The following is a 26,056-nucleotide window of genomic DNA, read 5'->3' as shown; positions in this document are numbered from 1 at the left end:
GGTCCGCCACATACAGTAACAGGTCGTCGGCATACAGCGATACCCGGTGTTCCTCACCCCACCGCACCAGCCCCCTCCAGTAAAGGCTCAATTGCCAACGCAATTAGCAGGGGGGATAGGGGGCACCCCTGCCTCGTCCCCGGTACAGCCAAAAGTATTCCGACCTCCTCCGATTTGTGGCCACACTCGCCACCGGGGCTTCGTACAGTAACCTAACCCAACTAACGAACCCCTCCCCAAACCCGAACCTCCTCAACACTTCCCACAGGTACCCCCAGTCCACCCTATCGAAGGCCTTCTCCACGTCCATAGCCGCCACTATCTCCGCTTCCCCCTCCACTGCAGGCATCATGATTACATTTAGGAGCCTCCGCACATTGGTGTTTAGTTGCCTTCCCTTCACGAAATCCGTCTGGTCCCCGTGGATCACCCCCGGGACACAGTCCTCAATTCTGCTAGCCAACACCTTCGCTAACAGCTTCGCATCCACGTTGAGGAGCGAGGTGGGTCTATATGACCCACACTGTAAAGGGTCCTTGCCCCGCTTCAAAATCAGCGAGATCAGCACCCTGGACATCGTCGGGGGTAGGACACCCCCCCCCCTCACCTCATTGAAAGTCCTCGCTAGTAGTGGGCCCAACAGGTCCATATACATCCTGTAAAATTCCACCGGGAACCAATCTGGCCCCAGTGCCTTCCCCGCCTGCATACTCCCCAGCCCCTTAGTCAGCTCCTCCAGCCCTACCGGTGCCCCAAGCCCTGCCACCTGCCCCTCCTCCACCCTCGGGAACCTCAGAAAATGATGCATCCCCCCCTCCTCCGTCGGGGGCTCAGACCTATACAGCCCCTCATAGATGTCTCTAAATACCCCATTTACTCCCACCGCACTCTGCACCGTGTTCCCCCCTTTATCCCTAACTCCCCGAATCTCCCTCGCCGCCTCCTGCCTCCGAAGCTGGTGTGCCAGCATCCGGCTGGCCTTCTCCCCGTATTCATACACCGCCCCTTGCGCCTTCCTCCACTGCACCTCCGCCTTCTTGGTAGTCAACAGGTCGAACTCAGCCTTGAGGCTTCGTCGCTCCCTGAGTAGTCCCTCCTCAGGGACCTCTGCATACCTCCTATCTACCCTTAAAATCTCCCCCACCAACCTCTCCCCCTCTCTCCTCTCCTTCCCCTCCTTGTGGGCCCTAGTGGAGATGAGCTCTCCTCTAATCACCGCCTTCAGCGCCTCCCAGACAACCCCTACCTATACCTCCCCATTATCGTTAACCTCTAGGTATCTTTCAATGCACCCCCGGATCGGCCCCTCACCTCCTCATCCGCCAGCAAACTTACCTCCAGGCGCCACAGCGGGCACTGGTCCCTCTCCTCCCCTAGCTCGAGCTCCACCCAGTGCGGGGCATGGTCTGAGATGGCTATGGCCGAATACTCCGTGTCCTCCACCCTCGGGATCAGCACCCTGCTCAAAACGAAGAAGTCAATCCAGGAGTAGGCTTTATGGCCGTGGGAAAAGAAAGAGAATTCCCTGGCCCCCGGCCTAACAAACCTCCATGGGTCCACTCCTCCCATCTGGTCCATAGACCCACTCAACACCTTGGCAGCTGCCGGCCTCTTAACCGTCCTGGACCTAGAGCGGTCCAATGCTGGATCCAATACCATATTAAAGTCTCCCCCGCCCCCATTATTAAGCTCCCTGCCTCCAGGTCCGGAATCCGGCCCAACATGCGCCGCATAAATCCGGCATCGTCCTAATTCGGGGCATACACATTCACCAAGACCACCCGCAGCCCCTGCAGCTTACCGCTCACCATCACGTACCTACCTTCATTGTCTGCCACGATGCTCAGCGCCTCAAACGACATCCACTTCCCCACCAAAATTGCCACCCCTCAATTCTTTGCGTCCAACCCCGAGTGGAACACCTGCCCTACCCACCCCTTTCTTAGCCTAACCTGATCTGCCACCCTCAAATGTGTCTCCTGGAGCATGACCACATCCAGCTCCCCTTTGGCCAATGCAGCAGCAACCCAGTTCCCCCCCCCCCCCCACCCCAGCTAGGTCCCCACTAGCTGCGTTGCTCCCCCCATAGCACTCCCGTAAGTCAGCTGACTCCTGCTGACCCCGGCCGCTCCCGCCACTCCATCGACCCCCCCCAGTGTGTGCCCAATCTATATGCAGATTTAAATCGCCCATAATTGCAAATGTCCCTTTATCACATGCTTCTCTATTTCCTACTTAATGCCACCCCCAACATTACCACTAATGCATTCCCGCACTTTATACTCCTCTCCCAAGCAGCTGAGCCAACCGTGGAGCAACAAATTTGGCTGTTGCTGCTTTCCTCTGAGGCCAAAGTATCCAAGGCGGTTATCATAGATTATCATAGATTTTACAGTGCAGAAGGAGGCCATTCGGCCCATCGAGTCTGCACCGGCTCTTGGAAAGAGCACCTTACCCATGGTCAACATCTCCACCCCATCCCCATAACCCAGTAACCCCACCCAACACTAAGGGCAATTTTGGACACGAAGGGTAATTTAGCATGGCCAATCCACCTAACCTGCACATCTTTGGACTGTGGGAGGAAACCGGAGCACCCGGAGGAAACCCACGCACACACGGGGAGGATGTGCAGACTCCGCACAGACAGTGAACCAAGCCGGGAATCGAACCTGGGACCCTGGAGCTGTGAAGCAATTGTGCTATCCACAATGCTACCGTGCTGCCCCACAATGCTACCGTGCTGGTTATGTATCTGTTTTACAGGGAAGTGGCCACAGGAGATTCCTGCACTGCCTAGTCCTCTTGTTCTACCTTGTGGTCACCCATTCCCTGTTTGTGGAGTCTTAGCCTGTGGTGTGACCACCACTCTATATGTGCTATCCACAATATTCTCCATCTTGTGGATGCTCCATTGTCCCCAGCCGCCACTCCAGCTCAGAAACCCAGACTTCCATGAGCTGTAGCTGGGCACTGGATATTTTCCCAGCTTCCCACATAAAGCAAGAGGAGCACACCACAGCTTTGAGTTCTACTGCTATGACTCAGCCCTTCAAATTAAAGCTTTTGGAAGATACTTAAAATAAAATATTATCAATTACTTCCCAAGAATCTGCTGCTTTTGTCCTTCATGGGTTTATGGTCATTGGAGGTGCTGCCTGAAGAACCTTTGGTGAGTTCCTGCAGCGCATCATGTACATGGTACACACTGCTGCTCCTGTTCATCAGTGGTGGAGGGATTGAATGCTTGTGGAAGGGGTAGCAATCAAGTGGACTGCTTTGTCCTGGATGGTGTCAAGCCTCTTGAGTGTTGTTGGAGCTGCACTCATCCAGTCAAGGGGAGACTATCCCATTACACTCCTGACTTGTTCCATGAGATGGTTGACAGGCTTATGGGGATCAAGGAGGTGAGTTACTCACCGCAGGATTCCTAGCCTTTGACCTGCTCTGGGAGCCACAGTATTTATATGGTGAGTCCCAATTCAGGTTCTGGTAAATAACAACTCCCAGGATGCTGATGGTGGGAATTCAGCGATGGTCATGCCATTGAATGTCAAGAGGCACTGGTTAGATCTTGTTGGATCAACCACTTGTTGGAGATGGTCTTTGCCTGGCACTTATGTAGCGCAAATGTAACTTGCCACTTGTCAATCCATGTCTGGATATTGACCAGGTCTTGCTGCATTTGGACATGGACTACTTCATCATCTGAGGAGTCATGAATGGTGCTGAACATTGTGCAGTCATCAGAGAACATCCCCACTTCTGACTTTATGGCCAAAGGAAGGTCATTGATGAAGCAGCGGAAGATGGTTGGGCCTAGGACATTACCCAGAAGAACTCCTGCAGTGATGTCCTGGAGTTGAGATGATTGATCTCAAACCACAACCGTCTTCTTTTGTGCCAGTTTTGACTTCAGCCAATGGAAGGTTAGCACCATATATGTGGATCCTGACAATGTGGCTTTGAATTATGTCGCTGATGGGCAGCATTTTGATAAGGTGAAGAGGAGAGGACCATGGATAGATTCTTGTGGAACAGTAGAGGTAACAGGCGGGAGCAGCAGTAGACATTGCAAGTTATTATCTGGTTTTGACTGGATAGATTATTTTGTAACTAAAAAAATAGTGTCCCACTCAGCCAGACAATAGTGGTGAGGTATTGGAGAGGATGGCATGGTCAACTGTGTCAAAGGCTGCAGACAGATAGAGAATGATTTGTTTACACTTACAGTCATACAGGATGTCATTTGTAATTTTGATGTGAACCATTTGGCTAGAACAAAGAACAAAGAACAAAGAAATGTACAGCACAGCAACAGGCCCTTCGGCCCTCCAAGCCCGTGCCGACCATACTGCCCGACTAAACTACAATCTTCTACACTTCCTGGGTCCGTATCCTTCTATTCCCATCCTATTCATATATTTGTCAAGATGCCCCTTAAATGTCCCTATCGTCCCTGCTTCCACTACCTCCTCCGGTAGCGAGTTCCAGGCACCCACTACCCTCTGCGTAAAAAACTTGCCTCGTACATCTACTCTGAACCTTGCCCCTCTCACCTTAAACCTATGCCCCCTAGTTATTGACCCCTCTACCCTGGGGAAAAGCCTCTGACTATCCACTCTGCTCTGTGGCAGGAACTACTATGGCAGGAACCTGTTTGGAGAGGTTCAAACATGGAGTTTCAGGAAAGATGCTTTGAAAGACCCCTGAATTTCTGGATTACAATTTTAATTGAAAAAATCTGAGTTAAATATAAATTGAGTTACTTCAAACTGATTGTACTGCACTGCCACCTAGTGTAATAAATATAACATGGCTGAACTGACCAAAATATAAATGGATGATTCCACATGCTGCAAAGGTAAGTCAGAAACACGAATTATGTATTTAACTCTTTATTTTAGACCTAATCATCAGCTGGAGCATTATGGGCTCACAGAGCTTTTTCATGATTCTATATATATATAAGTTTAAATTATTCTTTAAGGCAATGGATTTGTTCTGGTTGGATGAATTGGGGATGGGTTGAATGGCTACCTAGTGATGGAGAGCTCTGGCCGCTGCAAATTGATTACAGTACGTCTGTATTGTCCTGGGATTCGTGTCAAGCCATCAGACCACAATGGCATGGATTTTGTGGTTGTATTGGCAATGGAACTGTCAGCATTCATCATCATTAAAACAGTAAAACTAACAGAAATTTCTGCCATCTGTATAGGAGGGGCTTTCACTAGTTCTGTTGCGGAATATTTAATTAGTGTGGCAGGGGGATGGGATCCCAGGAGTAGGATCAGGTGGGTCAAATTCAGATCAGGAAAATGGAGGTAGAATGATGTACCAATGATGTACAAGATGTTATCCCTGATGTGGAGATGCCGGCGTTGGACTGGAGTGGGCACAGTAAGAAGTCTTACAACACCAGGTTAAAGTCCAACAGGTTTCTTTCAAATCACTAGCTTCCGGAGCACTGCTCCTTCCTCAGGTGAATGAAGAGGTATGTTCCAGAAACATATATATAGACAAAGTCAAAGATGCAAGACAATGCTTTGAATGCAAACATCTTTGACTTTGTCTATATATGTTTCTAGAGCCTACCTTTTCATTCACCTGAGGAAGGAGCAGTGCTCCGAAAGTCTAGTGATTCGAAACAAACCTGTTGGACTTTAACCTGGTGTTGTAAGACTTCTTACTGTACAAGATGTAGTGACAGACTTCGAATTACAGGGGAGGAAGTGGCATAGCGGTATTGTCAGCACGAGGGCAGCACGGTAGCACAAGTGGCTAGCACTGTGGCTTCACAGCGCCAGGATCCCAGGTTTGATTCCCCGCTGGGTCACTGTCTGTGAGGAGTCTGCACATTCTCCCCGTGTCTGCGTGGGTTTCCTCCGGGTGCTCCGGTTTCCTCCCACAGTCCAAAGACGTGCAGGTTAGGTGGATTGGCCATGCTGAATTGCCCTTAGTGTCCAAAACGGTTAGGAGGGGTTATTGGGTTACGGGGATAGGGTGGAAGTGAGGGCTTAAGTGGGTCGGTGCAGACTCGATGGGCCGAATGGCCTCCTTCTGCACTGTATGTTCTATGTCACTATACTGGTGATCCAGAGACCCATGGTAATACTCTGGGGATCTGGGTTTGAATCCTGCCACAGCAGATGGTGGAAATTGAATCCAATAAATATCTGAAATTTAAAAAAATCTAATCATGGCCATGAAACCATTGTCTTTCTACTGTTTTCATCAGAAAGAGGTTGAGGGTTGACCTCATAGAGGTCTACAAGATTACGAGGGGCCTGGATAGAGTGAATGGGCAGGCATTCTTTCCCAGGGTGGAGGGGTCAGTCACCAGGGGGCATAGCTTTAAGGTCCGTGGGGCAAAGTTTAGAGGTGATGTGCGAGGCAGGTTTTTACGCAGTGGGTGGTGAGTGCCTGGAACGCGTTGCCAGGGGAGGTTGTGGAGGCAGATACATTAACGGCGTTCAAAATGCATTTTGACAAATACATGAATAGGATGGGAATAGAGGAATATGGCACAAGGAAGTGCTGAGGGTTTTGGCCAAGGTTGATATCATAACCGGTACAGGCTTGGAGGGCCGAAGGGCCTATTTCTATGCTGTATTGTTCTTTGTTCAGGAGAAGCAAAGTTTAAAAAGTGTCCAGCAAGGGAAAATGTGGGGTTAAACTGTTGATACTTTATGGGTTGAGCTTATAAACAAACAAGGGGCTGTCTCACTACTGGGAGTACACAAAAAAAAAAGCAAATAGTGAAAGGGAGATAGAAGAGTAAATATGTAAGCAAATCTCTGCCTGTAAGAACAAGAGGGCAATAATAGTAGGAGACTTTAACTATCCCAATATCAACTGGGATTCAAACAATATAAGGGGAACTGAGGGAGAAAAATTCATAGTGTGTCCAGGAAAATGTTTTCAACTAGTCAGTGACAAACCCAACGAGAGGATTTGCAATTCTAAACCTAGTCTTCGGGAACAAAGAAGGACAAGTGGATGAAGTGACAGTCGGCGACCATATAGGGGACAGTGATCACAATTCAGTTAGATTCGGTGCTATCATGGAAAAGGACAGAGATAAAGCAGGAGTAAAAATTATGAACTGGGGGATGGCAAATTCTTTAGAAATGAGAAGAGACTTGTCTGAGGTGGACTGGCCAGCATTGCTGGTGGATAAATCAGTGGGAAGCATTAAAACGCAAGATCCTAAATGTACAAAGTATAAATGTCCCCTCCAAAAGTAAGAGTGGTACTGCCAAATCTAGACCACCCTGGTTGTCTAGAGGAATACAGGAGAAGATCAAACAGAAAAAGAAAGTGTACAATAGGCACAAAGAACTAAGCACTGCAGATAGCCTACATGAGTAAAGGAAGTACAGGGATGAAGTCAAAAAGGGAATAAGGAAATCAAAGAGCGGACATGAAAAAAGGTTAGCAAATAAAGTTAAAGAAAATCCAAAGATGTTTTACCAATATATTAATGGTAAAAGTTTGGTTAAGGAAAAAGTGAGACCAATCAGAGATGAAGAGAACTTGTGCATAAATGCAGAGGCTGTGGGAAGGGTTTTTAATGAATATTTGTCGCTGTGTTTACAAATGAAATGAATTACGTTAGCGACTTATCTGGATAGGCACATGAACAGACGGGGTACAGAAGGATACAGGCGGTTGGTCTAGATAGGACACGTGATCGGCGCAGGCTTGGAGCGCCTGTTCCTGTGCTGTATTGTTCTTTGTTCTTTGTTCTTTGAATGATGCAGATATAGTAGTCCAGGAGGAACACCGTGAGATATTGGTTGACATAATCTTAAAAAGAGAGGAAATATTTGAAGTGTTGGAATCCTTGAACTTCGATAAGTCGCCAGGGCCAGGTAGATTGTTTCCAAGGCAACTAAAGGAGGTCAGGAAGGAGATAGAAGATGCTCGGAGAATGATTTTCCAATCCTCATTAGATACAGGGGAAGTAGCGGAGGACTGGAGAAGTGCAAACGTGATCCATTGTTTAAAAAAAGATCGAAGGAAATGTCAAAACAATTATGGGTCAATTAGTCTTATATCGGTGGTGGGGCAAGTTAGTAGAATCAATCCTGAGAGATAGGGGTAACTATTACATAGAAAGGCATGAACTAGTCAGGGATAGTCAGCATGGATTAGTTAAAGGAAGGTCTTGCCTCACAAATGTGATTGAATTACTTTTGGAGGTGACAAGAAGGGGTGATGAAGGTAGTGCAGTGGATGTTGTGTAACATGGATTTTAGAAAGGCATTTGACAAAGTCCCACATGACAGATTGGTAAAAGGCAAAAGCCCATTGGATACAGGACAATGTGGCAAACTGGATAAAAAGTTGGCTTAGTAACAGGAAACAAAGGATAATGGTCGATGGCTTCCCTTGCAAATGGAAAGTTGTTTCAAGTGGTTTTCCACAGAGCTCAGTGTTGGACTCTTACTGTTTGTGCTATATATTAACGATTTGTATGTGAATGTGGGGTATCTGATTGGGAAATTTGCACATGACACAAAGATTGGCCGAGTGGTGGACAGTATAAAGGAAAGAGTTCCAACATGATAAAGTGGCAGATGGAATTTAACACCGAGAAGTGTGAGGTCATGCATTTAGGGAGGTCAAACAGTTATAGGGAGCACACAATAATTGGAAAATGCTACATGGGGTAGATGAAGTGAGAGATCTTGGTGTACAAGCACACAGGTCCCTAAAAGCAGCAGTTCAAGTAGACAAGGTTGTTAAAGCATATGCAATGCTCTCCTTCATTGGCAGAGGTATAGAACATAAAAATAAGGATATACTGTTGGAATTGTATAAAACATTAGTGAGGCCACAACTGGTGTACTGTGTGCAATTCTGGTCACCCCATTACAGGAAGGATGTAATTGCTCTGTAGAGAGTGCAGAAGAGGTTTACAAGAATGTTGCCAAGGCTAGAAAAGTGTAGCTACGAGAAGAGATTGGTAGGTTGGGATAGAGTGGACAGGATAACATTGTTTCCCTTGGAGCAGAATTCGAGAATCAGGGGTCATAGGTTCAAGATAAGTGGCAGAGGGGACATGGGGAACAACTTTTTTACGCAGAGGGTAGTGGAAGTCTGGAATTTGCTGCTCGGGTTGGTGGTGGACGCAGAGACCCTAAACTCTTTTAAAGGTACCTGGATCTGCACCTTAAGTGCTCTAAGCTACAGGGCTATGGACCGGGTGCAGAAAGGTGGGATTAGAAAAGGCACCTGGGTGTCCTGAGCTGGCATGGACACGATGGGCCGAATGGCCTCCTTCTGTGCTGTAACTTTTCGATGGTTCATGGATCTATGAAAAGCAGAAATATAAATGTTGCTGTTACTGATGTGCTCCTCCTCCACATGCTGTGCTGTTGAAGTCCCTGCAGGCAGAAATCTTTAGAAATCACTTGATTTAAGGTGAGTCTCTACATTTTAAGTTATTTGTCTCTTTGTATAAACTCTTGGACAAGTTATGCTTTGTTGAATGATGCATAACTGTGTATTTAATGGTGTACTTAGTAATAATTACTGCTGAACTCCCTCTCAGGTGCAGAAAAACTGTTTTTATACTTGTGGAATGTCACATTTCTCCATTTTGAAAAAAATCCAATCGGTTTTTAATTTGGTAAAAATATACCTTTTTGGAAGTTTAAGATATTTCAGCTCGTACTTTAACCCATATATTTTATTTTTTTAAAAATAATTTTTATTAAAGGTTTTCATAAAATATCAATAGCAAAATGAGAAAGAAAAAAGAACCCAACAGGGTTAAGCACAAAACACAATCTAAAAAAGCAACCCCCCAAACCCCTCCCCCTTGTACATAAATAATAAATTAACATTAACACCCCGACTTAACACAACAGGTGAATACACCCCCTCAGACCCTTCAGTGTAAATAACATAAACAAAAATAAAGTAATCCCCCCCCCGAGCTGCTGCTGCCATTGACCAATGTCTATCGTTCTGCCAGAAAGTCTAAGAACTGTTGCCACCGCCTAAAGAACCCTTGTACCGACCCGCTCAAAGCGAATTTCACCCTCTCCAATTTAATGAACCCTGCCATATCGCTGATCCAGGATTCCACGCTTGGGGGCCTTGCATCTTTCCACTGAAGAAGAATCCCTCGCCGGGCTACCAGGGACGCAAAGGTCAGAAGTCTGGCCTCTTTCGCCACCTGCACTCCCGGCTCCTCGGCCACCCCAAATATTGCGAGCCCCCAGCCCAGTCTGACCCTGGATCCTACCATCCTCGACACCGTCCTTGCTACGCCCTTCCAAAATTCCTCCAGCGCCGGGCATTCCCAGAACATATGGGTGTGATTTGCTGGGCTCCCTGAGCACCTAACACACCTGTCCTCACCCCCAAAGAACCGGCTCATCCTTGTCCCGGTCATGTGTGCCCTGTGCAGCACCTTAAACTGTATGAGGCTGAGCCTCGCACACAGAGGAAGAATTCACCCTCCCTAGGGCATCTGCCCACGTCCCCTCTTCGATCTCCTCTCCCAACTCCTCCTCCCACTTACCTTTCAACTCCACCACCGAGGTCTCCTCCTCCTCCTGCATCACCTGGTAAGTTCCCGAGATCTTCCCCACTCCCCCCCCCCCCCCCGAGAGCACCCTGTCCTGTACTGTGTGTGGCAGTAGCCGCGGGAATTCCACCACCTGCCGTCTGGCAAACGCCCTTACCTGTAAGTACCTGGGTGTTCCCCAGGGGGAGCCCGTACTTCTCCTCCAGCTCACCCAAGCTTGCGAACTTCCCGTCCACAAACAGGTCCCCCAACTTTCGTATCCCTGCCCTGTGCCACCCCGAAAACCCTCCACCTGTTCTTCCTGGGGCGAACCGGTGGTTCCCCCGTAATGGGGTCCACGCCGAGGCCCCAACTTCCCCTCTATGCCGCCTCCACTGCCCCCAAATTTTGAGGGCCGCCACCACCACCGGGCTCGTGGTATACCTCCTTGGAGGGAGAGGCAGCGGCGTCGTTGCCAGCGCCCCCAGATTCGTACCCACACAGGACGCCGTCACCAGCCTCTTCCATGCAGCCCCCTCCCCCTCCATCAACCACTTGCGCACCATCGTCGCATTGGCGGCCCAGTAGTACCCACAGAGGTTGGGCAGCGCCAGCCCCCCCCCCCTATCTCTACTCCGCTCCAGGAACACCCTTCTCACCCTCGGAGTCCCTCGCGCCCACACAAACCCCATTATACTCCTGTTAACCCACCTGAAAAAAGCCTTCGGGATAAACACGGGGAGGCACTGGAACAGGAACAAAACCTTGGGAGCACCGTCATTTTGATTGACTGCACCCTACCCGCCAAGGACAGCAGCAACGCGTCCCACCTCTTGAACTCCTCGGACAGCGGCAACGCGTCCCACCTCTTGAACTCCTCCTCCATTTGCTCCACCAGCCGTGTAAAGTTAAGCCTATGCAGGGCCCCCCAGCTCCTGGCCACCTGGACCCCCAAATATCTGAAGCTCCTCTCCGCCCTTTTTAGTGGGAGCTCGCCAATCCCCCTCTCCTGGTCCCCTAGCTGAAGTACGAACAGCTCGCTCTTCCCCATATTGAGCTTGTACCCCGAAAAGTCCCTGAATTCCCTAAGGATCCTCATTACCTCTGGCATTCCTCCCACCGGGTCCGCCACATACAGCAGCAGGTCGTCCGCATAAAGCAACACCCTATGCTCCTCCCCACCCCGCACCAACCCCCTCCAGTTCCTCGACTCTCTCAGTGCCATAGCCAGGGGTTCAATCGCCAGTGCGAAGAGCAGGGTAGATAAGGGACACCCCTGTCTCGTCCCTCGGTGCAACAGAAAGTACTTGGACCTCCTCCTCTTTGTGGCCACACTCGCCATCGGGACCTCATACAACAGCCTAACCCACCTGACAAACCCCTCCCCAAACCCGAACCTCTTCGGCACCTCCCACAGGTACCCCCACTCTACACTATCGAAGGCTTTCTCAGCGTCCATCGCCACCACTATCTCCGCCTCCCCCTCCCTCGCCGGCATCATGATAACGTTCAAAAGCATCCGCACATTCGCGTTCAACTGTCTCCCCTTCACAAACCCCGTCTGGTCTTCATGGATGATCTGTGGCACTCAATCCTCAATCCTCATGGCTAAGACTTTCGCCAGCACCTTGGCATCTACATTTAGCAAGGAAATCGGTCTGTAAGACCCACATTGCAGGGGATCCTTGTCCCGCTTCAGGATCAAGGAGATCAGTGCCCGGGACATCGTCGGGGGTAAAGCACCCCCCCTCCCTTGCCTCATTAAAGGCCCTAACTAACAGCGGGCCCAACAGGTCCATATATTTTTTATAGAACTCGACCTGGAAACCATCCGGCCCCGGTGCCTTCCCCGCCTGCATGCTTCCTATCCCTTTGATCAGCTCCTCCAGACCAATCGGGGCCCCCAGTCCCGCCACCAGTCCCTCTTCCACCTTTGGAAACCTCAATTGGTCCAGGAAACGGCCCATCCCTCCCTCCTCCCGTTGGGGCTCGGATCGGTACAATTCCTCGTAGAAGTCCCTGAAGACCCCATTGATGCCAACCCCACTCCACACCACGCTCCCTCCCCTGTCCTTAACTCCCCCGATCTCCCTAGCTGCATCCCGCTTCCGAAGCTGATGCGCCAGCATCCGGCTTGCCTTTTCCCCATACTCATAGACCGCCCCCTGGGCCTTCCTCCACTGCACCTCCGCCTTCCTGGTGGTCACCAGGTCGAATTCGGCCTGGAGGCTGCGCCTCTTCCTCAACAATCCTTCCTCAGGCTCTTCCGCATACCACCTGTCTACCCTCACCATCTCCCCCACCAGCCTCTCCCTCTCCCCCCGCTCCCTCCGCTCCTTGTGGGCCCTAATGGAGATCAGCTCTCCCCTCACCACCGTCTTCAGTGCCTCCCATACCATCCCCACTCGGACATCCCCGTTGTCGTTGGTCTCCAAGTACCTATCTATACTTCCTCGGACCTGCTCGCTCACCTCCACGTCCGCCAACAGCCCCACCTCCAAGCGCCACAGCGGGCGCTGGTCCCTCTCCTCCCCCATCTCCAAGTCCACCCAATGCGGGGCGTGGTCCGAAATGGCTATTGCCGAATACTCAGTATCCTCTACTCTCGCTATCAGCGCCCTACTCAAAATGAAAAAGTCGATTTGAGAATAAGCCTCATGGACATGTGAGAAGAATGAAAATTCCCTCGCCCCCGGCCTTGCAAATCTCCAAGGGTCCACCCCTCCCATTTGGTCCATAAATCCCCTCAACACTCTAGCCGCCGCCGGCTTCCTACCCGTCCTAGACCTGGAGCGATCCAGTGCCGGATCCAACACCGGGTTAAAGTCTCCCCCCCATTATCAGGCCCCCCACTTCCAAGTCTGGGATCCGACCCAACATACGCCGCATAAAACCCGCATCGTCCCAGTTCGGAGCATACACATTGACCAGTACCACCCTCTCTCCCTGCAACTTACCACTTACCATTATGTACCTACCGTCATTATCTGCCACAATGCTCGCGCCTCGAATGACACCTTCTTTCCCGCCAAGATCGCCACCCCTCGATTTTTGGCATCCAGCCCCGAGTGAAACACCTGACCTACCCACCCTTTCCTCTGTCTTACCTGGTCTGCCACCTTCAGGTGTGTCTCCTGGAGCATAACCACATCCGCCTTGAGCCCCTTCAGGTGCGCGAACACGCGGGCCCGCTTAACCGGCCCATTCAGTCCCCTTACATTCCAGGTTATCAGCCGGATCAGGGGGCTACCCGCCCCCCTCCCCCGCCGACTAGCCATGACCCCTCCTCGGCCAGCCACGCACCCGCACCCCACACCCGGCCCGTTCCCCACAGCGGCATACCCCCGTCTCGACCCCCCCACTCGCTCCATCTCCTCCTTGACCTTAGCAGCAGCAACTCGATTGTCCAGCAGCTTATCAATAGCAGCAGCAACTGACCTTAGCAGCAGCAACCCCCCCGGGCTAGGACCCATCCTAGCTGGTTTACTCCCCCCATTGCACTTCCGCAAGTCAGCTGACTCCTGCTGACCCCGGCCACTCCCGCCTCCCCTTCGACTCCTCCCATTGTGTGGCACACCCTCCTCTCCCGCTCCCCATCCACAGGCTCTCCCCCTCCCCACTCCGTTCTAAGCGCGGGAAACAATCCTCACTTCCCAGCCCTGCCCCCCCCCCAGCCTTCGGCGTGGGAAAAAAGCCCGCGCTCTCCACCTACCAGGCCCCGCCACCAACCAAAACAGTGCCCAACCCGCCCCATCCACCCTCCCCAACCCGAAAGAGAAAAACACAGCGAAAAAGAAACCCAAAACAATGCAAAGGCCCCCCCCCCCAAACCAAAAATAGGCATAACATATCCACCGCAGTCCCCAATCGCCCATCCCGACCCTCAGTCTGTGTCCAGCTTCTCGGCTCAAAATAATGGTGCTGGTCCTTGTAGGTGACCCACAGTCGCGCCGGCTGCAACATGCCAAACTTCACCCCCTTCCTGTGCAGCACCGCCTTCGCTCGATTGTACCCGTCCCTCCTCTTCGCCACCTCCGCACTCCAGTCCTGATATATCCGAACCTCCGCGTTCTCCCACCTGCTGCTCCTCTCATTCTTGGCCCACCTGAGCACACACTCCCGATCGACGAACCGATGGAACCGCACCAGCACCGCCCGCGGAGGCTCGTTAGCCTTGGGCCTCCTCGCCAACACTCTAAGGGCCCCTTCCAGCTCCAGGGGCCCCTGGAAGGACCCCGCTCCCATCAGCGAGTTCAACATGGTGACCACATAGGCCCCCACGTCCGGCCCCTCCAGCCCCTCCGGGAGGCCCAGAATCCGCAGATTCTTCCGCCTCGACCGATTCTCCATCTCCTCGAACCGCTCCTGCCATTTCTTGTGGAGCGCCTCGTGCGCCTCCACCTTTACCGCCAGGCCTACGATCTCGTCCTCATTGTCAGAGATCTTTTGTCGAGCCTCTCGGATCGCCGCCCCCTGGGTCGTCTGTGTCTCCAGCAGCTTATCAATAGAAGCCTTCATCGGCTCTAGCAGGTCCGTTTTAATCTCTCTGAGGCAGCACTGGATACCCTCCTGTTGCTCCTCCGCCCACTGCCTCCACGCTGCCTGGTCTCCGCCCGCCGCCATTTTGTCCTTCTTCCCTCCCTTCTTCTGGTCCACCACCACCTTTTTTGTCGCCCCGCTCCTAGTTAAAGCCATATACTGACGGGGAGCTATTATTAACTCCTTCCCACACCGGGAAACGTCGAAAAAGTGCCCTTGGGGGCCCTGAAAAGAGCCCAAAAGTCCGTTTTTGCGGGATCTGCCGAATGTGCGACTTAGCTCCGCATAGCCGCAACCGGAAGTCTCGAGAGGGAATCCTTTTGGCAGTGTTCGCTTCACCAGTCTGCCCCAAAAAGTCTATGGAAACTCCTGAAAAAGGTCTGAGAGTCGGTTCCAGATGGGAGCTGCCGAATGCGCGACCTACTCCTCCATGGCCGCCACCGGAAGCCTCGTCCCCGCTTCTTCAATGGCCTTGGTAGATCTTTTCACAGTTGTTCCCTCTGCTGCTAGAATTCACCTTTGATAGAGGCCCTCAAGTCAGATTGCAGCTTTAAGCTTGCCCTACCCCTGCCTGAATGCTGGAAGAGGCTTTTGTCTATTCCTGCAGCTCAAGCCAAATCTTTTACTGTTTCTGCCGGGTCAGGTAACCAAAAGTCATATCATTCCTGGGGGACACTGTCAGGGGAATGCTGCAGTCTTCTTCCCACACCGGGAAATGTCAAACAAATGCCGTGGGGGCCCTGTAAAAGAGCCCAAAAGTCCGTTCCAAGCGGGAGCGTCCGAATATGTGACCTGGCATATTCTGGGTGCATATTCTGGGTGCATATTCTGGGTGCAAAGCCGCACCCAGAAGTCTCACCTTAACCCATATTGATATCCCGATTTTTATTTTGCTTTCTGTGAAATTATTAAAAGGATAATTATAGTTCCTGGTTCATTGTCTGTGAGAATTCTTCAATATGATTGGTTATTTAGCCTGTTTGATGACAGTGCAGTTGTCGGTCACCAGAGACCCACTATAGTTGGAACCTGAATCAAATTAACATCGGGGAAGATAAAGTCCACACTAAATGAAATCCCATCTAGTCTTTCTTTGAGGTCAGCAGCAAGGGCCATCACTTCACTGCTGCTGACCACAAAATCCGAGCCAATGTGTTAATTCCAACTCACATTTATTGGCCACTTTCAACAACTCAATAGGTATTGCTTCTGCTGTATATATAAAATGAGGTACATTTCTCATTGGCATTGCTGCTTTCTGAGGAGGCTTGCTTGTTGTGAGCTCTGGGACTAATAGAATATAAAAGCATCGAGAGACATGTCAACTCCTGCCCCATCAATTAACCAGGCTGGTTAGTCAATCACCAATAATACTTTGAGCAAGGTATTATAGAACTTCCTTGTTCAGGTATTGTATTATTGAGTCTACTACAGTAGAACCATTTGGAGTGGTCCTTATGCCATCAGTTTCCAACATCTAGATTTCATGCATCTAGCAGCAACATGAATGAAATGTTACTCGATTTATTGAACCTGGTTGAAGGAAAACTTGAAGCACAAGGCTCATATTGTGAATTGGAGATGAAAGCACCCCTCTAAGATCTGTGCAGAATTAGCCTGTGAAGACAAGTTTGTTTAAACTAATGCACCCTACCCAGGCCCATGCCCCACCCTATCCCCGTAACCCCACCTAACCTTTTGGACACTAAGGGGCAATTTAGCATGTCCAGTCCACCTAACTTGCACATCTTTGGACTGTGGGAGGAAACTGGAGCACCCGGAGGAAACCCACGCAGACACGGGGAGAATGTGCAAACTCTATACAGTCACCCAAGATCAGAATTAAACCGGAGTCTCTGGCACTGTGAGGCAGCAGTGTTGTGCCACTATGCCGCTCTACTGATTAGAGAAGATTTTTGGGTGGCTTCCTGACAAGGAACAGGGCAGTAGCATGCTAAATTTGGCAGTGCACCATTTACTATCCCATTCCCTGGGTGGGTCTCACTGTACTCTCAGAACAGTCAATGCCATTTTTACTGGGGCCTTTTTATCTGTGACCTCGGCTAATCAGGCATGGTAATTTAAAGGCTCCCAATGCAATTTGGAAGTTGGCTCAGTGACAGGAAAGTAGAGTAGAAATGAATGGTTGCTTTTCATACCAGAGAACGGGATATACAGGGGTTCTCTAGTGGTTGGTATTAAGACCACTGCTTTTCTTGATCTATATTCATGACCTAGACTTGTGGGTACATGTGCAGAACACCATTTCAAAATTTGTAGATGGCACAAAACTTGGAAGTTTGTTTTATTAATTGATGGATTGTGGGCATCGCTGGCTGGGCCAACATTTATTACCCATCCCTAATTGCCCTTGAACTGAGTGACTTGCTGGGCTATTTCAGAGTCATGGATCTGGAGTCACATGCAGTCCTTCCCTAAAGGACATTAGTGAATCAGATGGGTTTTCACAACAACCAACAATGGTTTTATGGTCGTCATTGAAGTATTTTATCATCTGCCTTGATGGAATTCAAACCTCCGGTCCCCACAGCATTACCCTGAGTCTCTAGATTATTAGTCGCATGGCAACACCACTAAACTGCCACCTTCCTCTAAATATTGGGAACTGTGAGGAGGATAGTGATAAACTTCAACAGGACATTGATGGGCTGGTAGAATGGCAAGACATGTGACAGATGAATTAAAAAAAAAATTTAGAGTACCCAATTATTTTTTTTCCAATTAAGGCGCAATTTAGCATGGCAGGGGCTGGTTTAGCACACTGGGCTAAATCGCTGGCTTTTAAAGCAGACCAAGGCAGGCCAGCAGCACGGTTCATTTCCCGTACCAGCCTCCCCGAACAGGCGCCGGAATATGAAGCCTATTTGTGACAATAAGCGATTTTCAGTTCATTTCATTTCATTTAATCCACCTACCATTCACATCTTTTTGGATTGTGGGGGGTGAGACCCACACAGGTGCGGGGAGAACATGCAAACTACACATGGGTAGTGACCTGGGGCTGGGGTCGAACCCGGGTCCTCAGCGCAGTGAGGCAGCAGTGCTATCCCCTACGCCACTGTGCCCTGACAGTTGAAAAATGAAGTGATATGGATTGGTAGGAAGAACAAGGAAAGGCAATATAAAATAAGAGATACAATTCTAAAAAGATGATGCCGGAACAATGTGACCTGGGGGTATAGGTGGACAAATCCTTGAAGGGGGCACAGCAAGTTCAGAAAGTGGTGAATAAGGCACACGAGTACCAAGGCTTTAGAAATAGAGGCATTGACTACAAAAGCAAGAAGGTAATGGTGAGTCTTTTTTACAAATTTTTAAAAAAATTCTCCTCCTTTTTCACATTTTCTCCCACATTTACATCCATCAACAATAAACAATAATCAGCAAGATATGTCAGTCCCCATAATAACAACCATCCCATCTACCCACCAACCCCCAAACCTCAACCCGCATGTTTACATAAACAAATGACAAAAAGGAATCAGGGATTACCCGTAGTCACCCTTAATCTTACACAGCTCTCCCCCCCCTCAACACCCCCCCCCCCCCCCCCCCCCTCCCCGGTCTCCAGCTCCTCCCGTCCACTGCCTCTTGTAAAACTCCTCCTCCCAACCTCGGTTCCTTCCCCCCAACTTTCCACCCCGGCTAGACCACTCGGACCCTGTTCTGCCAGCCTCCGATGGCCGCAGCCCCTCCCCCCCACCTCACTCCCGTTCACTGGCCGGCTTAAACCGGCCAGCGTGGAGGCCCCCGCCCGGGTCCCTTTCCCACTTGCCCGGCCCTAGGAAAGCCCAAAGATCCCCTTTTAGCACACAAACCCCGCATATCCACCTACACCCCAAAGAACCCTCATTTTGAGTGAAAGTCCCGTCCCTTCCCTTGTCCAAATATATACCACAGTGGCTCCTTTAGTCTCTACACCCGCGCGCAGTGATACAAAAATGAAGAAAATACAGTCATGAGGTTACATCGGCACATGGCCATTCCTCAATTTGTCAGTTCTGCCACAGTCTTTCTGCTTTCGCAAACTCCTCCGCTGCTTCCGCCGTTCCAAAATAAAAGTCCCTGAGCTTGTAAGTCACCCTCAGCTTCGCTGGATATACAATGCCGCACCGCACCTTGCTAATGTACAGTGCCCTCTTCACCCGGTTGAAGGCAGCCCACCTCCTTGCCATCTCCACCGTAAAGTCCTGGTATACACGTATACCAGCTCCAGCCCACTGCACCACCCGCTTCTGCTTGGCCCAGCTCAGGACCTTCTCCTTCACCCTGTACCTACGGAAGCACAGAGTCACTGCCCTTGGCGGCTCACTCGCCTTTGGTACAGGCCTCCACGACCGATGAGCCCGATCCAGTTCATATCGGGAGGGGTCCTCCCCCTCCCCCAATAGTTTTGCCAACATCGCGGCAAAATACTCAGTCGGCTTCGGTCCTTCAACTTCTTCAGGCAGCCCCACAATCCTCAAATTCTGTCGCCTGGATCTGTTTTCCAGGTCTTCCATTTTTCCTCGCAGATCCTTTTTAGTATCCATCACCTTCCGCATCTCTTTCCCCATCAAGGCAAGTTGATCACCGTGCTGCAATAACGTCTCCTCCACTTCCTTCAGCGCCTCCTCTTGCTCTCGCACCTCCACCACTGCGCTCGCCTCCTCCACCAGCACACTCGAAACCTCCCTCATCTCCTTCCTCACTGTCTCCATGCATTTCGCAATCTGCGCCAACTGCTTTTCAAATTCCGCAGCCGTCACCTTAGTTATTTCTTCAGCCGTAAGCAGTGCGGCCTTCCCTGGTGCTCCAGCCTCCATTTTCCTTGGTGACCCCATGGTGAGTCTTTATAAAACACTAGTTGAGTATCAACTAGAGTATTACATCCAATTCTGGGCGCCGCACTTTCGGGAGAATATGAAGGCATTGGGGAGGGTGCAGAAAAGATTTACGAGAATGGTTTTGGGAATGAGGGACATCAGTTACAAGCATATGTTGGAAAAGCTGAGGTTGTGCTCCTTACTGAAGAGAAAGTTGAAATTTGATAGAGGTGTTTCAAATATGAGGGGTCTGGACAGATTAGATAGAGTGAGACTCTTCCTCTTGGTGGAAGGGTGGTGAACCAGCGGACACTGATTTAAAGTGATTGACAAAAGAGCCAGACATGACATGAGGGAAAAATAAATTGTGCAGCCAGTGGTTAGGATCTGGAATACACAGCCTGAGAGTATGGGGAGGGCACTTTCTTTTTCTTTGAATATTTCTATTGGCATTTTCAATTATACAAAATAAAACTTTGAGTCTAATATTTACAGTTTGTGCAGTTCTTCTGCACATACAGTTGTTCTTGATGTTCCCTTCCCCCTCTCTTTGCCCCCCCCCCCCCCCCTTGGTATCCCCCTCTTTTGTTCTGGGTGTTCTGTCCCAAAGCTCCTATTCTCCTCCTTCCTCCCCTTCCCTTTGAGTTTTCTGTTGCCGGCCTTGTGGGTTCAGGGGGGGGGGGGCCTGCTTCTCGCCCCTCCATCCCCACTCCCTGTAGTTCCCCTGAGTTTCATTCTCTCTTCAGCCCCCCTTCCCCTTAGAGTTGTGTGTCTGCTTTCTCCCATCTCCCGCTTTTTCCCTAGTCGCTGTTGGCCTCGAACCGGTCTTGGAATAGGCCGATGAACAGCCCCAAGCTTTAAGGAGGCCTTCTTCCGACCCTCGGATAGTGAACTTGATCTTCTCCATGCGGAGAAATTCCGCCAGGTCTGCCAGCCAGTCTGCAGCTGTGAGTGATGCTGCTGATCGCCAGCTGAACAGGATTCTCCGGCATGCGATTCGGGAAGCGAAAGCTAGGGTGTCGGCCCTCTTCCCCAAGTGTAGATCTGGCTGTTCTGATACCCTGAAGATTGCCACTCTCGGGCACGGCTCCACCCTCACCCACACAACCTTGGGCATTGCCTCAGAAAAGGCTGTCCAGAACTCTACAAGTCTGGGGCAATCCCAGAACATGTGGGTGTGGATGGCCGGGCCTCCCTGGCACCGTTCACATTTATCTTCCACCTCCAGGAAGAATCTGTTCATTCGGGTTCTGGTTAGGTGAGCTGTGTGGGGAGGGCACTTTCAATCATGGTTTTCAAAACGGAATTGGGTAATTATCTGGAGAGAAAGGATTTGCAGGGTTAGGGGAAAGAGCATGAGAGTGGTACTAGATTAGTGGCTCTCGCAGAGAGTCAGCACAGATAGGATGGAGCAAATGGCCTCCTTCAGCGTTGGAACAATTCTATGACTTTCAAGGTACCAATGGATGCACAAACTGCACTGATTGGTGCCAGGCATTGATCAGCCTACAAAGCCCAACCAAAATGAGCCCAGCTATGTTTTTAAAAGAATTTTGTGGGGTTCAGAAGAAGCAAAATCTTCCTGGCCACCACTGACCTGTCTGTGACCCCACCCCCCAATTCCAAAATTGTTTCCCCACCCTTTAAGATCCAACTTACAGCTCACCCCCACTTAACACTAACCCCACCTTCCAAAGCAGCAAGCCACTTGTGAGCATTGATACAACGATCACAATCTGGCAGCAGCGACTAAACAAGATTGACCGCTCAAAATGGCTCAGACTCAAGCAAGGACTTCAATTAACAATACAAGCACTCATCCCACCACCCTTCCCAAGCTGTAAGTAGCTCTATGATTCTCCACCTTGGCTGCTGTCCCAGGATGTGAAGGTCATACTCACACATTGTTTCTTCAATACAAACCTGCAAAAAGGCCTTCTAATCAACCAATTCAAGATACAGGTTTCAGCTTTGCTGGGCTCAGAAATACCACGGTAGCTGCCAAAGAATCTGTACCATTTCTACCCTGAAAATCATTGAAGAAATGCTGACTCCAGCAATGAGGGCGAGGGTCACGTCCGCTCGCTTTCTACTGTCAAATCTACTTTTACTGAACTTCTAAAGCTGTTATGTGAGAGTGGGAAATCAAAACCTAACCAGAAAGTACAGGAGAAAGGGTAAATTTGAGGAGGAAATGAATGATCTCGCTGAGTCTGAGGACCAGTCGCTGAGCAGATCAGGCTGCAGCTGATGTTTGGAAAGCATTACTCACACTGTAAATCAATGGCCATCCAGACTGCCAGAGACATTCCCTGCACTGGAAAACTGCACTAATCCTCTAAGGTAGCAAAAGCTCAGGAAACTGACATCACTCATTTTTGCTACACAGAAATCATTAAAGTAAGTTTCCTTTTAGCTTAAATTCTTTAACCAGTGTTTATACTGATGTCTGGGGGGTTTTGTTTTTACTATACACCGATTAGGAATCCTACGCAATATTTTATATTAAGGTTTCTGTGTTCTTAATTTGTCAATCCATGGTAAATATGGGAGGAAATTCTATTCCAGGATTGGACAGGATCAGAACAGGGTTTGACAGGAGAGTGCCACAATATTGAGAGTGCCAGAATAATGACGTCTATCATTATCTCTCTGGAATATTTCTCCTGTTGCCCAACTGAGACCTTCACTCCTTCCTTGCCCCTGACCCATGGAAATTGGCAGGAGGGGCACATTACAAATTTACTTATTTTCCATCCAGGTGCTGCTGCTTCCCGGGACTGCCATGGAGAAGGTGTTGGTAGGCCCAGTCACAAGATTGTAGATGGTAGTCTTGGAGGCAGAGGTGCCTGAAAATGGGAGAGTGGGGTGGGGATAGCCAGAAAGGCTCCCCATCACATTTCTACCATTGGGGAGCTTTTGAGGGGGCGGGGGGGGGGTTGGGAATTGGATTGGTTGCCTACTCTATGGTGGCGGGGACCAAATTATTTTCCTTAAGGCTTCAATTAGGGGAAACTTTGCAGCCTTGCTGCTATTTTGCTGCTGATGAAGTGTCCCCCACAATATGCAGAAGCTACCAATTCAACCACAGAATTTTTCCAGGGCAGGAGGAGACTATTCAGCCCATTGCTTCTGCAAAGACATTCCAAATGAGCAATTCACTTAGTGCCATTTTCCCACTTTCTTCCCATAACTCTGCACATTGGCTTAAATCTTCCAGTCTGCCCACTGTGGGAATTGTCATGGGCGGGATGGAGATTTCTATAGACAAGCAAAGGATCCATTGACCTCAAGCAGGAATTTCCGCACGGGGGGGGGGGAGAGAGAGACAGGGACGGGGACGGGGGGTGGCGGGCAGAAAATGCAGCCTATTGTTTTTTTCACATGACAATCTTGAACGCTTCAATTGAACCTGCCTCCACCATACTCTCAGGCTGTGCATTCCTGACTTAACCACTCATTGTCTGAAAAATGTTTTCGTATCGCTTATGGTTCTTTTGCAAATTACTTGAGAACCGTGCCCTCTTATTCTCAGTCCTTTCATGACTGTTTCTCCTTATCTACTCAAGAGAGATGACATCCCTGTTGTGTTGGGTGCTCTGGATCCATGGAACACATACAGGCCACCAACACTTAAAATAGTGCAACACTATTTTATTAAGTTAGAAACTGTTGAACATACTTTCACTGTGGGTTAACACGATGTTAGATTAAACTAAAGACCTATGCCTGTCCTAACCAGTCTATGCACTCAGCACATGGTGAGGATCTGTGCTGTAAGCTGTAAGCTCTGTCCTTCTGAGAGGCTGCATCCCGAATGAGCGTGAACTCTGATGCCCTCTGTCTATATAGTGAGTGTGCTCTAACTGGTGATTAGCTGCGGTGTTGTGTGTTGATTGGTCTTGCTGTGTGTCCATCAGTGTGTGTGTCTGAACCATGATATACTGGTGTATATTATGACAATCCCTGTGACAGGCTGGGCCGTTTAATCAGAGCCAGGGGCTCCCCACCCCATTGATAGGGCTCTGAACATGAAAGGCTGCCTTGAGGCTGAACTGATCTAGCAGAGGAGTTTCTTCCTCCATGCCCACTGACTTGTCAGCCTAAATCTTGTTCATTTGTGCACTGTGAAACCCAGTGAAGCCGCTTCCGCTGAGCCTGTGGGGCCGGTAGCATTGAGGGCAGCGGAAGCTGCATCCCAGAAGATTGGTAAACTGTTTTCGCTGCTGGCAAGGGTGGACTTAGGACTCCATTTGGTTCTGACTTCAAGGTCTGAGAAACCTTCTGCAAAATCCAGCCCTTACTGCATACTTGCTACACTTTCTTGGTTAAGAAGATGTTTGCAAAGATTAAAGCATTTTGCAGAATTTCAGCACTAAGAGTTTGGAAAATACGTTTGATTGTAATTGAAAGTTGATAAGAGAAAGTGACAAAGCCAGTTTAACCTATTTTTAGTCTGTAACTGTTCGGCATTCCCACCTGAAGGTCAATGTGAATAGCAGTAACACTTGAGACTAATATGAATCGATTGAGGTCTCTTCTTTTGTGGGTAGCACTCTGGGTTTGAAGCTTTATAAATGAAAAAGAAATACTTACATTTATACAGCATTTTATACGTCAGGATGTTCCAAAGCACTTCAGAGCCAAAGAAGTATTTTTGAAGTGTAGTCACTGTTGGAATGTTGCCAAATTAAATATGTATGCATAATAAAATCCATCAGCTAAAATGTCGTAGCCTTGCAATGATAACCAATGAATACTATAAACAGCAACTACGTATCACCTGAATTAACTCTTGCAACTCCTTCACAGCAAAGTGCTGGGCCTTGATGTTCCTGGATTGGGGAAAGCTGAGAAATTGCTACACTATAAAAACTAGAATGAAAAAGGGCACTTTTGGGGTGGAAACAACAGTAATCTGAGCTGAGACTATGTTTAAACAGAATTGTGGTTCAGAGGTAGCTTCTGTGCTTATAGAAATTAACCTTCATCCAGAGGAAAACAAAATGAAAATATATTGGGCTAAATTCTCCGCCCCACATTTCGACCCGCTGGCAGGATTCTTCGTTACACCGGCCGGTCAATGGGGTGTCCCATTGTGGGGCAGCCCCACGCCATCGGGCAACCCCCGGGCAACCCCCGGGCACCAGCAAAACGGAGAATTCCGCTGATGGAGAATCCCGCCCATTAACTTTAAATATAATAAAATGCATCAACTGCATCAACAAAATAATGTGATAATACTGTTTAATATTGTGAAATATTGCAATAATATACATAAACATGGCAACGCTATATGATTTATTTGCCTATATTTTCATAACTAACTTGAAATTGAGTATCTCCTTGGTAATAACCTTTCCATTTTCATCATTACTATTTTAAAGCATTATTCTTGAAGACAAAGTGCTTTAATAGGACAAAGAAATGGGGGGAGGGTTGTCTAGAACCAGGAGACATGGGGTAGGCCATTTGGCCCCTCGAGCTTGCTTCGTCATTTAACTAGATTTATCTACTCCTGCTCCTAATTCGTATGTTCATCTGTGTGGAGTTTGCACGTTTTCCCCGTCTACTCCGTGGGTTTCCCCCGGGTGTTTGGGTTTCCTCCCACAGTCCAAAAGATGTGCAGGTTAGGATGCTCTTTCGGAGGGTGGATACAGACTCAATGCACTGTAGAGATTCTATGATAGGTTTTTGACAATGATTTTATGACAATTTTAATTCTGTTTCCGGTGGTTTTGTTCAATGGCAGGAGAGGGGGAGACACAACCAGGATACAACGCAGGCAAGGCAGATGAGCCAGGGGGGACGAAGAGCCAGGAAACACTTGGGTGCAATGACAACAAGGTACACCCAGGTAGCACCAAATTATGTTTTAATACCAGGAGACAACATGTATAAAGTTATCATGGCTTGGTTTGGTAACCGATCACTGGGGGGCCCAAAGTGAGGGCCCTTGCATCTGTACACAAGTTACCTTTGTACAAATACCTGTTTATATTCCTAATTTTTTATTTTCTTTTTGCCTCATATAACCACTCTGTATACACCTCTTAATTACTGTGCAATGTTATTATAAATGTATAACCAAGACTTCCGGGTGCGGCGATGACCAGCTGAGTTGCACGTTTCGGCAGCTCCCTGTGAAACGGACTTTTGGGCTCTT

General features: G+C 49.3%; 1 long non-coding RNA gene across 1 annotated transcript in view; it reads right to left on the bottom strand.

Moving 5' to 3' along the window:
* The window catches only part of LOC140388428 (uncharacterized), a 73,910-nt gene extending 51,978 nt beyond the window's left edge, over nucleotides 1-21,932 (bottom strand). The window contains exons 1-2 of the long non-coding RNA XR_011934186.1: nucleotides 21,814-21,932; nucleotides 9,244-9,322 (exon numbers count right to left, since the gene is read on the bottom strand). This is a non-coding gene — a long non-coding RNA (uncharacterized lncRNA). The remainder of the gene's footprint in view (nucleotides 1-9,243; nucleotides 9,323-21,813) is intronic.
* Nucleotides 21,933-26,056: the final 4,124 nt, after the last annotated feature.

This window comes from Scyliorhinus torazame, chromosome 13 (assembly GCF_047496885.1).
Source record: "Scyliorhinus torazame isolate Kashiwa2021f chromosome 13, sScyTor2.1, whole genome shotgun sequence".
Classification (NCBI taxonomy): domain Eukaryota; kingdom Metazoa; phylum Chordata; class Chondrichthyes; order Carcharhiniformes; family Scyliorhinidae; genus Scyliorhinus; species Scyliorhinus torazame.
Note: the sequence above shows the minus strand (reverse complement) of the source record. Positions and strands in the feature narration are given on the sequence as shown.